This window comes from Cherax quadricarinatus, chromosome 61 (assembly GCF_038502225.1).
Source record: "Cherax quadricarinatus isolate ZL_2023a chromosome 61, ASM3850222v1, whole genome shotgun sequence".
Taxonomy (NCBI): domain Eukaryota; kingdom Metazoa; phylum Arthropoda; class Malacostraca; order Decapoda; family Parastacidae; genus Cherax; species Cherax quadricarinatus.
Genome location: NC_091352.1, coordinates 21550183 through 21563475, shown reverse-complemented (window position 1 = coordinate 21563475; position 13293 = coordinate 21550183). Strand labels below are relative to the sequence as shown.

The following is a 13293-nucleotide window of genomic DNA, read 5'->3' as shown; positions in this document are numbered from 1 at the left end:
GAGGAACCCGGCACAAGCGATCACAAATCAATTACCTTTAGCATTGAATGGAAGTATGACAGTAGGGATAATTCAGTACTGGTCCCAGATTTTCGCTTAGCATATTACAATGGGCTTAGAGAACACTTATCATCTGTAGACTGGGGTAACGAAGAGAGCTATCAGTATGACAGCTTTCTTAACACAATACATGCTGCCCAAAGGACATTTATCCCATATAAGGAAATTAGATCGAATAGAAATGACTCCAGAAGGATGAATAATAGGCTCAGATATCTTTTAGGACAGAAAAAAGGAATTTATAGGTGCATCAAAAGAGGTGAGGGTCATCTTAGGAATCAGTATATTGACATTAAGAGGGACGTTAAAAAGGGGATAAGAAAAGCTAAACGGGACTATGAAATTAAAGTTGCTAGGGATTCGAAAACTAACCCAGAAAGTTTTTTCCAGGTTTATAGAACAAAAGTTAGAGATAAGATAGGTCCCCTTAAAAATAACTCTGATCATCTCATTGATAAGGAGAATGAAATGTGGTATATTCTTAATAATTACTTTCTCTGTTTTCACTCAGGAAGACACTAACAATATCCCAGTAATTAATTTTTATAGTGGGCCTGATGATAAATTATGCAATATCACAGTCACTATCGAACTGGTTATCAAACAAATAGACCGGTTAAAGCAAAATAAATCCCCGGGCCCCGATGAACTTTTTTCAAGGGCTCTTAAAGAGTGTAAAATGGAACTTTGTGAACCATTGACTAATATTTTTAATATTTCTCTTCAAAGAGGTGTAGTGTCTGATATGTGGAAGATGGCTAATGTAATTCCTATTTTTAAAGCAGGGGACAAGTTGTTACCGTCAAATTACCGCTCAATAAGCCTAACCTCAATTATAGGCAAATTACTAGTCAATTATAGCTGATAATATAAGAAGCCATCTGGATAAGCACGGCTTGATTAAGGATACTCAGCATGGATTCACGAGGGGCCATTCCTGCCTAACTAATTTATTAACCTTCTTCAGTAAAGCTTTTGAGGCCGTTGATCATGATAAAGAATACAATGTAGTTTACTTAGATTTTAGTAAGGCTTTTGATTGAGTACCACACCAGAGACTGTTAAAAAAAGTGGCAGCTCATGGCATAAGGGGAAAAAGTGCTGTCACGGATCGAGTCATGGCTCACTAATAGGAAGCAGAGAGTATGCTTAAGTGGGGTTCAATCCGAGTGGGGATCTGTAACAAGTGGCGTACCACAGGGATCAGTCTTAGGCCCGTTGTTGTTTATAATATACATCAATGACCTTGATGAGGGTATTACAACTGATATGAGCAAATTCGCCAATGACACAAAGATAGGTAGGATAATTGATTCAAATGTAGATGTTAGGGAACTTCAGGAGGATTTAGACAAACTCTATTCTTGGTCAGAAAAGTGGCAGATGCAGTTCATTGTAGATAAAAGCAAGGTTCTGAAGCTCGAGAGTGTCCATAATCCTAGCACTTACAAGTTAAATAATGTAGAACATAGCCATACAGATTGCGAAAAGGACTTGGGGGTTATGGTGAGCAGCAACCTAAAACCAAGACAGCAATGCCTAAGCATACGTAATAAGGCAAATAGATTATTGGGATTTATATCAAGAAGTGTAAGCAACAGAAGTCCAGAGGTTATACTGCAGCTTTATACATCATTAGTAAGGCCTCGCCTAGATTATGCAGCTCAGTTCTGGTCTTAATATTACACAATGGATATAAATTCGTTAGAAAACATTCAGCACAGAATGACTAAATTAATACAGTGGACCCCCGCATAACGATTACCTCCGAATGCAACCAATTATGTAAGTGTATTTATGTAAGTGCGTTTGTACATGTATGTTTGGGGGTCTGAAATGGACTAATCTACTTCACAATATTTCTTATGGGAACAAATTCGGTCAGTACTGGCACCTGAACATACTTCTGGAGTGAAAAAATATCGTTAACCGGGGGTCCACTGTACATGGCATTAGAAATCTTCCTTATGAAGAAAGATTGAAGACTCTTAAATTACATTTTCTTGTTAGACGAAGAATGAGGGGAGAAATGATCGAAGTGTATAAGTGGAAGAGGGGTATTAATAAAGGGGACATTAATAAGGTCTTGAGGATGTCTCTCCGAGAGAACCCGCAGTAATGGATTTAAATTAGACAAGTTTAGATTTAGAAAGGACATAGGAAAGTATTGGTTTGGAAATAGGGTAGTTGATGAGTGGAACAGTATTAGTTGGGTTATTGAGGCTAGGACTTTGGGTAGTTTCAAATTTAGGTTGGATAAATATATGAGTGAGAGGGATTGGATTTGAGTGGGACTTGCAAATGAGTGAATAGTTATCAGAGCTTATTTCTTGGGTAGCATTGAAAATTGGGTTGGGGAAATGTTTTGTTAGTGGGATGGATTGTAAAGGGCCTACCTAGTATGGGCCAACAGGGCTGCTGCAGTGATCCTCCTTTCTTATGTTCTTGTATACGCAAATAACCCGCACATAGGAGACTGGAACTTATGACGCATTTTGGTCCAACTGAAATATCATAACCTTGTCTCCTATGTGTAGGTTATTTGTATATTGTTCCAGCCATGGTATTGTGCCCTTTTTATTCTACAACACTACCTTTGTCATCTTTAATCCAAATTCAGTTGGTCTCATTAACCTAGCCAATGTTAAACTACCTTAAAAAGGAATAGACTGGATGGTGATAAACAAATTAACACAATTCATAATGCTAAGACTTATTAAATGTCTGGGAATAAAGTCAAAAATTAACAATTAAACAAAAAGATGAAAGACAAGACAAGGGGAAAATTCTTCAATGTCCACCTCAAATCAGAACCCCTGATTATAGCATGGAGATTAGGAGGAGAGGTGCAGGATTACTAACAATTCTAGTGGCCTCAGGAGGGTTTGTTGAGGTGGTTTGGACAATTAGAGAGGGTGGAACAAAATAGAATGACTTGGACATATCTGTAGTTGAGGGAAGGTAGGGTAGAAATCATCCTAGGAAAGGTTGGAGGGAGGGGGGTAAGGGACATTTTGTGTGCAAAGGGCTTAGACATCCTGCAAGAGTGTGAGCACGTTCAACAGGAGTGAGTGGAGCAAAGTAGTTTTTCATGATCTGACGTCCTGTAGGAGATTCAGGGAAACCGGTTAGCCAGCATTGAGTCCTTGGGATGAGAAGTACAGTGGCTTCGCTCTGAAGGAGGGGTAGGGACATCTGCATTTTTGAACTGTAGTATTAGCACCCCTCAGGCAAGACAGTGATGAGTGATGTTGAAAGTTTTTCTTATTTTAGGGCCACCCTGCCTCAGTTGAAAACAGCATGTGTGTTAAAAAAAAAAAAATGACATACCCATCAGATGACAGAGCTCTGACAGTCTTGGTTAAAGACCCACAAAATATAGCTAATATACTATCACTGGAACTAGAGTCCTGCAGCAAATGGTCAGTAAAAAAATAAAATGAAAAGAGTGAGGCTATACACAGATCCCAGCACATCTGCCATTTCTCCAAACATTTTTGGAATATTGTTTTTTTTCCTAATGGTGTCTAGAACTGCCTAAATTCTGCTAGAATCTCCTCCACATCATACAAATGCCACCTCATGATTGCCATTTTATTTTGGGGAAGGAAACAGTCACAGGGGACTAGATCTTGGGAGTACGGAGGGTGGGAGGACAACACCACATTGTTTTTGGCCAGAAAAGAAAGGGCTTTCTGATCTCGAGTTGGCAAGCAGAGCACAAATTTCACAGCCACTCATCTCATGTTCAAATTTTCAGTCAAAAACATAGGAGACAACCCATAAAAAATTCCCACAGAACTTGCAATGTCCTGGATACTCTGACAACAATCTTTATGAATAGCTTTCCTCCACTTTTTCAATGTTGGCATCTGTTCTTGTTGTTGATGGATGACCATAGCATTCACCTCAAATGGCATTCATCCTGCTCTGAATAATCATCCAAAAACTTGTGGCTGATTCACTGTTTCATTGCCAAAATGCTTGCATGAACATTTTTTTTTTTTTTTTTTTTTTTTTTTTAAAGATAACATTCTGATACACAAAAAAATTGCAACAACACACTGACAGCACAGCAAAAAAAACACCCATCTAATCTCTATGGAATGACTGATCACTTTAAAACTGGCAATAATACTTCACAAAATTGTAGTGTATAGAATGATCTAAGCCGCTACTATGTTTCACACAGGAGTCTTGCGAAAACTCAAGTTCAAGAACTCTTTGATAGCCCCTTGTATCATACAGAGAAGAACTTACTCTATCAGTTGATAAGGATATGGCATGGTTTTGCTTATGTTCATTGTAATTGGAAGAAAGTATATATCTGGGTATTAGCAGACTGGTGTGGGTTGCATCCTGGGGACAAAATTAACTTATGTTGCCTGAAATGCTCTGTATAACAGGGGATTTTATATGTAGTATGTCACTGATGTCAGCTACATCTGTATAAGTTGTATTATGTACTTGTAGAAATAAATATTATTATTATTATTATTATTATTATTATTATTATATTATTATTATTATGTGACTGATGTGTGACTGTCCAGATGTTACATGACTTATTAGTAACCATTGGTAAGCCCTTCCATGTTGCATTCTAGCAAAAATAATGGTATTATTTTTGCTAAAATACCATTATTTAGTAAAAATAATGGCATTATTTTTGCTAATACCTCATAACAGCCAGGCTCCACTTTACAGCACTTCATTTTACAGTGTTTCTCAAATCAAATCAAATCAATTAAATCAAAGTTTATTCTCTATAAGGGTTACAATGTGGGGTTTACAGATTTTGGTTAGTGTGTGGTTTACATGTAATAAAATATACTAATTACAGAGGGGGCCACCAGAACACCTAGCAAGGCTAGGCATTTTGGGCAAACTTAGATTAATTCTTAACCCTAAATTATTACAAATTGTGGAGTAAGTTAACCAAAACCAAATAAATACTGAATAACTGAACCTTATAAATTGTATATCTTAAATGTTTCTCACAATTATATCACATAAATGTTAAACCTAAAACCCAATCTAACAGAATACTCCATTCGACTGAATGTACAGCAATGCATGCAACCATATGACCTGTCTTTGTAATACTCATTTGTGCTTTATAGTTATCTGTTTACAATAATGTCTTATCACTGATTTCATCATTGCTTAGTTAAACTCAAGTTAATTTTAAGCCAGCCCGTAATGCTATGCATATAAGTGGCTTTGGCATGCTGCTCTTACCTGTATTTTTTTGTACCTCTGTATGTATGCTCAAATTACTAAATAAATAAATAAATAAAAAACTAAATACTAAGTGACTAAATACTAGTTTGTGATTTTAGCAATGTGAATGCTTTTGTTTTGGCACAATACATAGTTTCTATATTGGAGTAACACAGGCAAACTTGTGACTAGTTAGGAATCATTATTTTAAGATTAAGATACGTATTTCTGTGATTATAGTGAAATGGGCGAGTGAGTGAGTGTAAGTGTGAACCACCAGATGGTTTTTATGTAGTTAGTTGACGGGGTGTATCAGGGAGATAAGATGTTTTTTAACGGTAGTTTTGAAGGTGATGAATGTGTCTGCAGTTCTAGAGTTTTCAGGTAGGGTGTTCCAGATTTTAGGGCCTTTGACATACATTGAATTTTTGTATAGATTTAGTCAGACACGGGGAATGTCGTAGAGATGTTTGTGTCTGGTGTTATGCTTGTGGGTCCCGTCACAACTATCAAGAAAGCATTTTAGGTCAAGGTTAATATTGGAATTTAAGGTCCTGTATATGTAGATTGCACAGTAGTAAGTGTGGATGTTCTGAACAGGGAGTAAGTTTAGATCTATGAAGAGTGGGGGGCTGTGTTGCCAGGGATGGGATTTAGTGATTATTCTTATTGTGGCTTTTTGTTGAGTTATTATTGGCTTTAGGTGTATTGCTGCAGTTGAACCTCAAGCACAAATAGCACAGGTGAGGTATGGATAAATGAGTGAATGGTATAGTGTGAGAAGGGCATTTTGCGGCACATAGTATCGTATCTTGGAGAGGATCCCAACTGTTTTGGATACTTTTTTTGATATGTGTTGGATAGGGGTGCTGAAATTCAGGTTGTTGTCGAGGTATAGGCCTAGGAATTTGCCCTCATTATGTCTGGCAATTAGAGTGCTGTCAATCTTAATGTTTAGTTGTGCAGTACCTGCTCTGCTACCAAACATAATATAGTAGGTTTTGTCTGTGTTAAGTGTAAGTTAATTGGCTGTCATCCAAGTTGATATTTTGAGCAGCTCCTCATTAACAATGGTGTTGAGGGTGACAAGATTAGGGTGAGAGATGACATAAGTCGTGTCGTCAGCAAAGAGAATGGGTTTCAGGTGTTGGGATACGTTTGGAAGATCATTGATGTAAATGAGGAAGAGCAGGAGTCCAAGGACACTTCCCTGTGGAACTCCAGTATCAAGGGGCTGTGTTGTTGATGCTGTGTCTTCAGTGGTGACATACTGATACCTATTAGTAAGACAGGGTTTGAAACATGCAAGTGCATGGCCTCTTATACCATAATGGTCAAGTTTGTGGAGTAGGATGCCGTTGTCTACTGTGTCAAAAGCTTTTCTTAGGTCAATAAAAATTCCTAGTGGATATTCCTTATTTTCCAATGCTGTGTAAAGCAGATCTAGCATTTTTACAATTGCATCGTTAGTGCTTTTATTTTTCCTGAAACCAAATTGGCAGGAGTTAAGTATGTTTTGTGCCGTTATAAATGAATACAGTCTCCTGTGCACGAGTTTCTCGAAGATTTTGGATAGCAATGGTAAGTTTGATATTGGCCTATAGTTGTTTACATCTGTAGGGTCACCCCCTTTATGTATTAGTGTAACTCTTGCTGTCTTGAGTAGTTTCGGGAAGGTGCTAGTTTCTAGTGACTTGCTAAAAAGTAATGAAATAGCATGCGAGAGGACATGGGCCGCTCGCTTGTACAATAATGGTGGGACATGAGACAGGTTCCCTGAGTTATTTTTAAGTGACTTTATAATCTCAGTGACTTCGGTGGGCTCAGTTGGTACAAGATAGAAGAAATCTGGGAAATTCCCATCTAGATAGTCCCCGGCATGGGCGTTGGTACGTGGGATTTTACTGGCAAGATTAGATCCTATGGTTGAGAAGAAGTCGTTTATCTTGTTAGCTGTTTCAGTGGGATGCAGTGGTGTTTCGTTAGGTTTAGTTAGGACAATATTCTTGTTTTTTTTCAGTTTGTGGGTGCCCAGAACCTGAGAGTGTGTTTTCCAGGTCTTTTTTATATCTCCTCTTGTGTCGGTGAATCTGCTGGAGTAGTACAGTTGTTTGGCTTTCTTTATTACTTTGGTGAGAACTGATGAATAGTGTTTGAGAATATCTTTGTGTATTAAGCCCTGTATATTGCTTTTCATATTGGTGTTTCTTATCAATGGATTTCAGAATGCTGCTGGTTAGCCATGGGCAACCGAGCCGTTTATTCGTGATCTGTTTCGTTTTTATAGGACAATGTTTGTTGTATAGTCTAAGCAATTTGTTAAGAAAAATGTCTGTCCAGTCATCAATACCATTGGCCTTGGACAATTCTGTAGGCCAGTCAACAGTCTCTAGGTCTTCTGTGAAATTTTTTATTGAGGCCTCGTTATGGAGTCTAAATGAAACTTTGTTGTATTCCAGTGGTGGTTTACTAATGTTTGTTAAGAGGAAGGTAGGGTAGTGGTCTGTAGTGGTGTCTTCAATTATCCCTTATTTAAGGGGGGCTATTATATTGGTCCATGTGTGGTCTATTATGGTTGCACTTGTCTCAGTCAGCCTGGTTGGTTTAGTTATTGTTGGTATAAGTATGTTCATATTGTTGATGAAATCAGTTACAGGCTGATCATCTAGTAGGCCAAGGTTAATATTGAAGTCCTCAGCTAAGAGAAGGTGGTGCTTGTTCATTTGTCTGTTATTAGTGCCTTTAATTTCTCACTGAAATTTGGGATGTTTGTGTGAGGTATCCGGTAAATGGCGCCAATTGTTATAGGCGTCTTAAGGTTTTTTACAGTAAAATTAGCATATTCATCATTAGCATATTCATCACTAAAGCTGCGGTGCTAATACAAGATAGTTGGTTGGAGTAATAGATTGCAATACCACCCCCAACTTGGTATGGTCTGCAGTTGTGGAGTGCTGTGTATCCTGGTAGTGGGTAGATATCTATTGTGTCCTGCTTAAGCCAGGTCTCAGTAAGAATAATGCAGGAGAAGGGTGTCTTTAGCAGCTCAAGGAGTGCCAGGAGGTCATCATAGTGTTTGCTTAAGGACCTGATGTTGTAGTTAAGAACTGATAGACTTTTAGCACTGTTTAGGATAGTGCTGGCTTGTGATGCTGTGTAATAAAGGCAGTTACTTTCCAGTAGGTTTTGATTGGGTGTTATATTGTGGAGGCTTATATCAGGGTCAACGTGATTATTCATCTTCTAGGTTTAAATAGTGGTTATTTATATCCTGTATTGTGCGGTGAGTTCTAATACTGATATCTGTAGTAGCGGGAAGTTTGGACAAGTATATAGCTAAAGCACTTTGGTCATATAGAGTATAGTCAATAATAAACATAATGAAGTTGATATTGTCTTTGTGTTGTGCTAGAATGAGCTAAAGTACAACTAAGTATAAACTAAAAATATAAAAATACAAATTTAAAATAGCACCAGACTCTCACTTGTAATTGCACTAAGGTCTAATATAATGAATTTGGTGTTGTCTATGTATTGAGCTAGAATGAGCTAAAGTACAACTAGGTTTAATCTAACAATATAAAAAATACTAGTTTAAAATGGCACAAGACTCTCACTTGTAATTGCACTAAGGTTTAATGTAAGTTGTTAACAAGAACTAGAGTATAACTAAATTTAATTTGACAAGACAAAATACACAAGTTGAGGTAGCAAAGGATAATAAAAAATAATAAAAAAATAAAAATGGCAATGACTTGGTTATAACATGATGGTAAGGTAATGAAGCACTTTTCAATTACAGTGGAACCTCAGCTTACGAGTGCCCTGCCATACAAGTTTTTCAGGATACGAGCAGTTGCTCGGTCGATTTTTTGGTCGACTTTTTGTTACTGGATACGAACAAAAATTCAGGATGCAAGCTTCTCCCTCAAACAACTTTTTTTTAGACCTCAAGATCTTACAAAAGTAAAAGTGAATACGTATACAATTGCAGTTCATTGTCGTGATGTATTATGTTGTTTTTACTGCTTAAGACTACAACTGCAACAAAAATAATAGTACATGAACATATTTTTTACCTTAAATTGTGGGTGCTGGTGTTTGTCGGTGATTGTGAAGAGAGTGGAGAGTTATGCTGTGGCCCTACTGGGCTGAGGCGAATGGTAGAGGTTCTGGTACTGAAGTCGATGGTTGTACTGGAGTGTGCATAAATTCTGTAATGGATTTCTGTTCTGTTTTACCCTGCAGTACATTATACAACTGACGGTAAGGCATCAGCTGCTGTAGACATCCTTTCAGGGAAAAAGTCTGACTTTAAGTCAGTCAAGTCAATCAGTTGATCAGTCAAGCCAGTAAGTCATTCAGCAACACTGGTATGCCTACTGGGGTGTCAGGATTGCCTGGCAGATACAAGATATGGTAATTAAAAGATCAAAACACAATTCACAAACACAGCTAGCTTGTAGGAGAGAAGTGGAACTTAACACATAAGCTGGGATGGTGGTGTCGAGATAGCAGGGGATGGTGGGAGGTCTCCCCCGCTGACCCACAACAAGGCGGCCCAGATTTCTGTGCTATTTATATTGTTTAATATGCCATATTAGATAAACTGTGATAGATAAATAAGCCAGAGTTGATATTAGCATCATATTCCTGCCTCCTGAGAGCAGGAATTCCGCTGGAATGGATTAATGGCATTTCAATTAATTTAAATGGGGAAAACTGACTCAGCATACAAGCAAATCAGGATATGGGCAAAGTCATGGAACGGATTAAACTCATGAGCCAAGGTTCCACTATATAACCATTCTTCACTTATTCAGATTTCCTGCAATAAATATATTCACCATTCACTATAAGCTAATGTTTACACCTTTGATATATCTTTGACAAGTTACAAAAGACTTTCTACTCCTGGAGCCCAGCCATAGGCCAGTCTCATCTGCTGCTAGCCTGGTCAACCAGGCTGTTGCTGCTGGAGGCCCACTGCCCCACATATCCATCACAATATGGCTGATCTGGCACTTGGTGAAGATATTTGTCCAGTTTCCTTTTGAAGACTTACATTTGTGCCAGCAGTGTTTCTGAAATCTTATGGTAAGATACTGAATAATCTGGGGTCGTGTATGTTCATATAGTGTCCCCTTATTGTCTCCACTGCAACCCTGTTTTCACAGGGTTTATTTTGCATTTCCTCCCAAATCTCTTGCTCCATTATGTTATGGTAGTGTGCAGATGTGGGACCAGGCCACTGAGAACCTTCTAGGTATATATTATCATGTATCCCTCCTCTGTTCTAGTAAGTACATGTTTAAGACTAAGGCAATCCTGGTAATTTAAATGCTTTACTAGCTAAAAACAAATTTTTTTTTTTAAGGAAAGTAATATGTGTACTGTACAGTGGACCCCAGCTTTACGATCAGCTCCCAATGCGACCAATTATGTAAGTGTATTTATGTAAGTGCGTTCGTACGTGCATGTTTGGGGGTCTGAAATGGACTAATCTAATTCACAATATTCCTTATGGGACCAAATTCGTTCAGTAATGGCACCTGAACATACTTCTGGAATGAAATAATATCGTAAGCCGGGGGTCCACTGTATATGCATTTTTTAGGCCTAGCTCTACTGCTCACTTAATATGATAGTGTAAACATGTTATCAGGCTTTTATATGCTTTTATATGCTACATATTTTCATTTTACAGCAGTAGTGCAGAACATAACCTGCTGTATAAGCAGAGCCTGTCTGTATTTTGTAGTGAGCTTGTGCATATTGTAAAATATAAAATAATGCTTGGGTTCCATCAAAGACCCACAACCAGTATCTAATATTTGTATCTGTAAAAGTGCCATATCAACCAAGCAATGAATAAAATATGATTTGTTCAGATTTTTAACCTGGGGAGGGTTAGCCACTCAGGATGACCCAAGGAAGTCAGTGCATCATTGAAGACTGTCTTATTAACAGTGGGATCATTCAGTCTTGTACCCCAGGATGCAACCCACACCAGTTGACTAACACCCAGATACCTGTTTACTGCTAGGTGAACACACACACACTAAGTGTAAGGAAACTTGTTCAACATTTCCACCCGACCAGGGATTGAACCACGGACAGTGAGTGTGAGGTGAGAGCAGTGCCAAGAGCAACAATCTGGTTTAACAAGCACTCGACAACAAAGCAGACAATGGTCAGTTCACAGGTATATCAGGTAACAGGTATATCACAGGAATCAACCTGAAGAAACCTCAGATACATAAGCATTAAGAAAGTTTATTTAGACACAGGTACACATGGGAATGGGAGGCAATCTGGATCTGTCCCAAGAAAGGATGAGATAGCTCCATTTTCTCTAATCAAGAGCCCCTAACCTTCCATGAGGGGTACAGGGAAGCATAAAGAAGTAATCACCAGAAGAAAAATTCAACATGGTAAAATAATTAACAAATGTATTTGTTGCGTTATATGCAAATAACTTCAGTCAGGTACAATCACACAATCTTTGAATGGTTACAATTGTCTTAAATAATAATAATAATAATAATAATAATAATAATAATAATAATATGTGTAAATTGGCTACAATAACCGAAAACTGTGTCCCATTGCTCGAATGGTAGCGCACTCAGCGCACACTGAGATCCGTGGTTGGATCCTTGGTAAGGGTGAAAACATTAGGATGTGTTTCCTTAAAGACACCTGCTGTCCCTGTTCACCTAGCAGTAAGTAGGTACCTGGGTGTTAGTAGATTGGTGTGGGTTGCATCCTGGGGACAAAATTGACCAAATTTGCCCAAAATGCTCTGCATAACAAGGGGCTTTCTATATAGTACTATTATTATTATTATCAAAAAAAGCGCTAAGGCACGAGGGCTATACAGCGCTATATAGTACTATGCCATTGATGTTAGCTAGGCCTGTATACCTTGTACATGTACTTGTAAGTTTATTCTGGTATACACAGTGATTATCTTACATAGCATATGTGTAGAGAACCCAGGATAACCCAAAAAAGTCAGTGACTTATTCCCATTGGTGTCCTTGTGTTAATTATTTATATTTACAAGTTAAAAACAGGTTAGTATCTTAACTATGTAAAGGCAGTTACAATCAAAGAAGATATACCAGGGGAGAGGTAAAATTAGTTATTTTCATACAAGAAATCACTCTCCTTCCTTATTCAGGAGATACATTTTGGTTCTCTTCTTGAACTGGCTTATGCTATGATAGGCTTTGACATGTGCAGGCAGTCTATTCCACTCTTTTATTGTTGAATAGAAAAATGTGTTTGAAGCCTTACCACTGTAGAAATAAAGATCATTAGAAAGTAAGTTTATTCAGGTATACACAGATACAGTTACATAGATTATCATACATATATGTAGAAAACTAAGATAACCCAAAAAAGTAAGAGTGACTAATTTCCATTAAAAACAGTCAAAGCGACCTGTTTCCACTGGGGTCGGCAGCTATAGCACAGTTTTTACTATACAAAATTCTTCCAGTAATGGTACTTACCTGATTCAACAGATGACCAAAGATACATGATGAACAAGATACCTAATTTTAGCTCCAATTTACTAAGTTTGTTGATGTTCTTGTTGGGTTTGTAAAGGGCCACTGGCAGCTTATACTGTGTGGATCTCTGCCTCCCCATGTTACAGTACTCAGGCTTCTAACTGCATTCCTATAACAGTCATCTTCATTATTTACTTCTCTCCTAATATTATTCCTAATGCTAGACACAGTTATACCAAAGTTATATTCTACGTTCTCCTTCTGGATACTCTTCTTGGCTAACATATCAACTTTATCATGGAGTAATCCAATGTGTGATGGGATCCATAGCAATTGTACATTAATTCCCCTCAAGGAAGGTTCCTTGATGTTGGTGAGGGGCTCTTGATTTAGGGAATTGGATCTGTGCTCCAGTTCCCCGAATTAAGCCTGAATGCCTTCCACATCCCCCCCCCCAGGCGCTGTATAATCCTCCGGGTTTAGCGCTTCC

General features: G+C 38.0%; 1 protein-coding gene across 1 annotated transcript in view; it reads right to left on the bottom strand.

The window, feature by feature from the left end:
• LOC128699300 (zinc finger protein 84-like) overlaps window positions 1-13072 on the bottom strand; it is a 40600-nt gene extending 27528 nt beyond the window's left edge. The window contains exon 1 of the mRNA XM_053791906.2: window positions 12804-13072. The gene's annotated coding sequence lies outside the window, so the exon portion shown is untranslated. The remainder of the gene's footprint in view (window positions 1-12803) is intronic.
• Window positions 13073-13293: the final 221 nt, after the last annotated feature.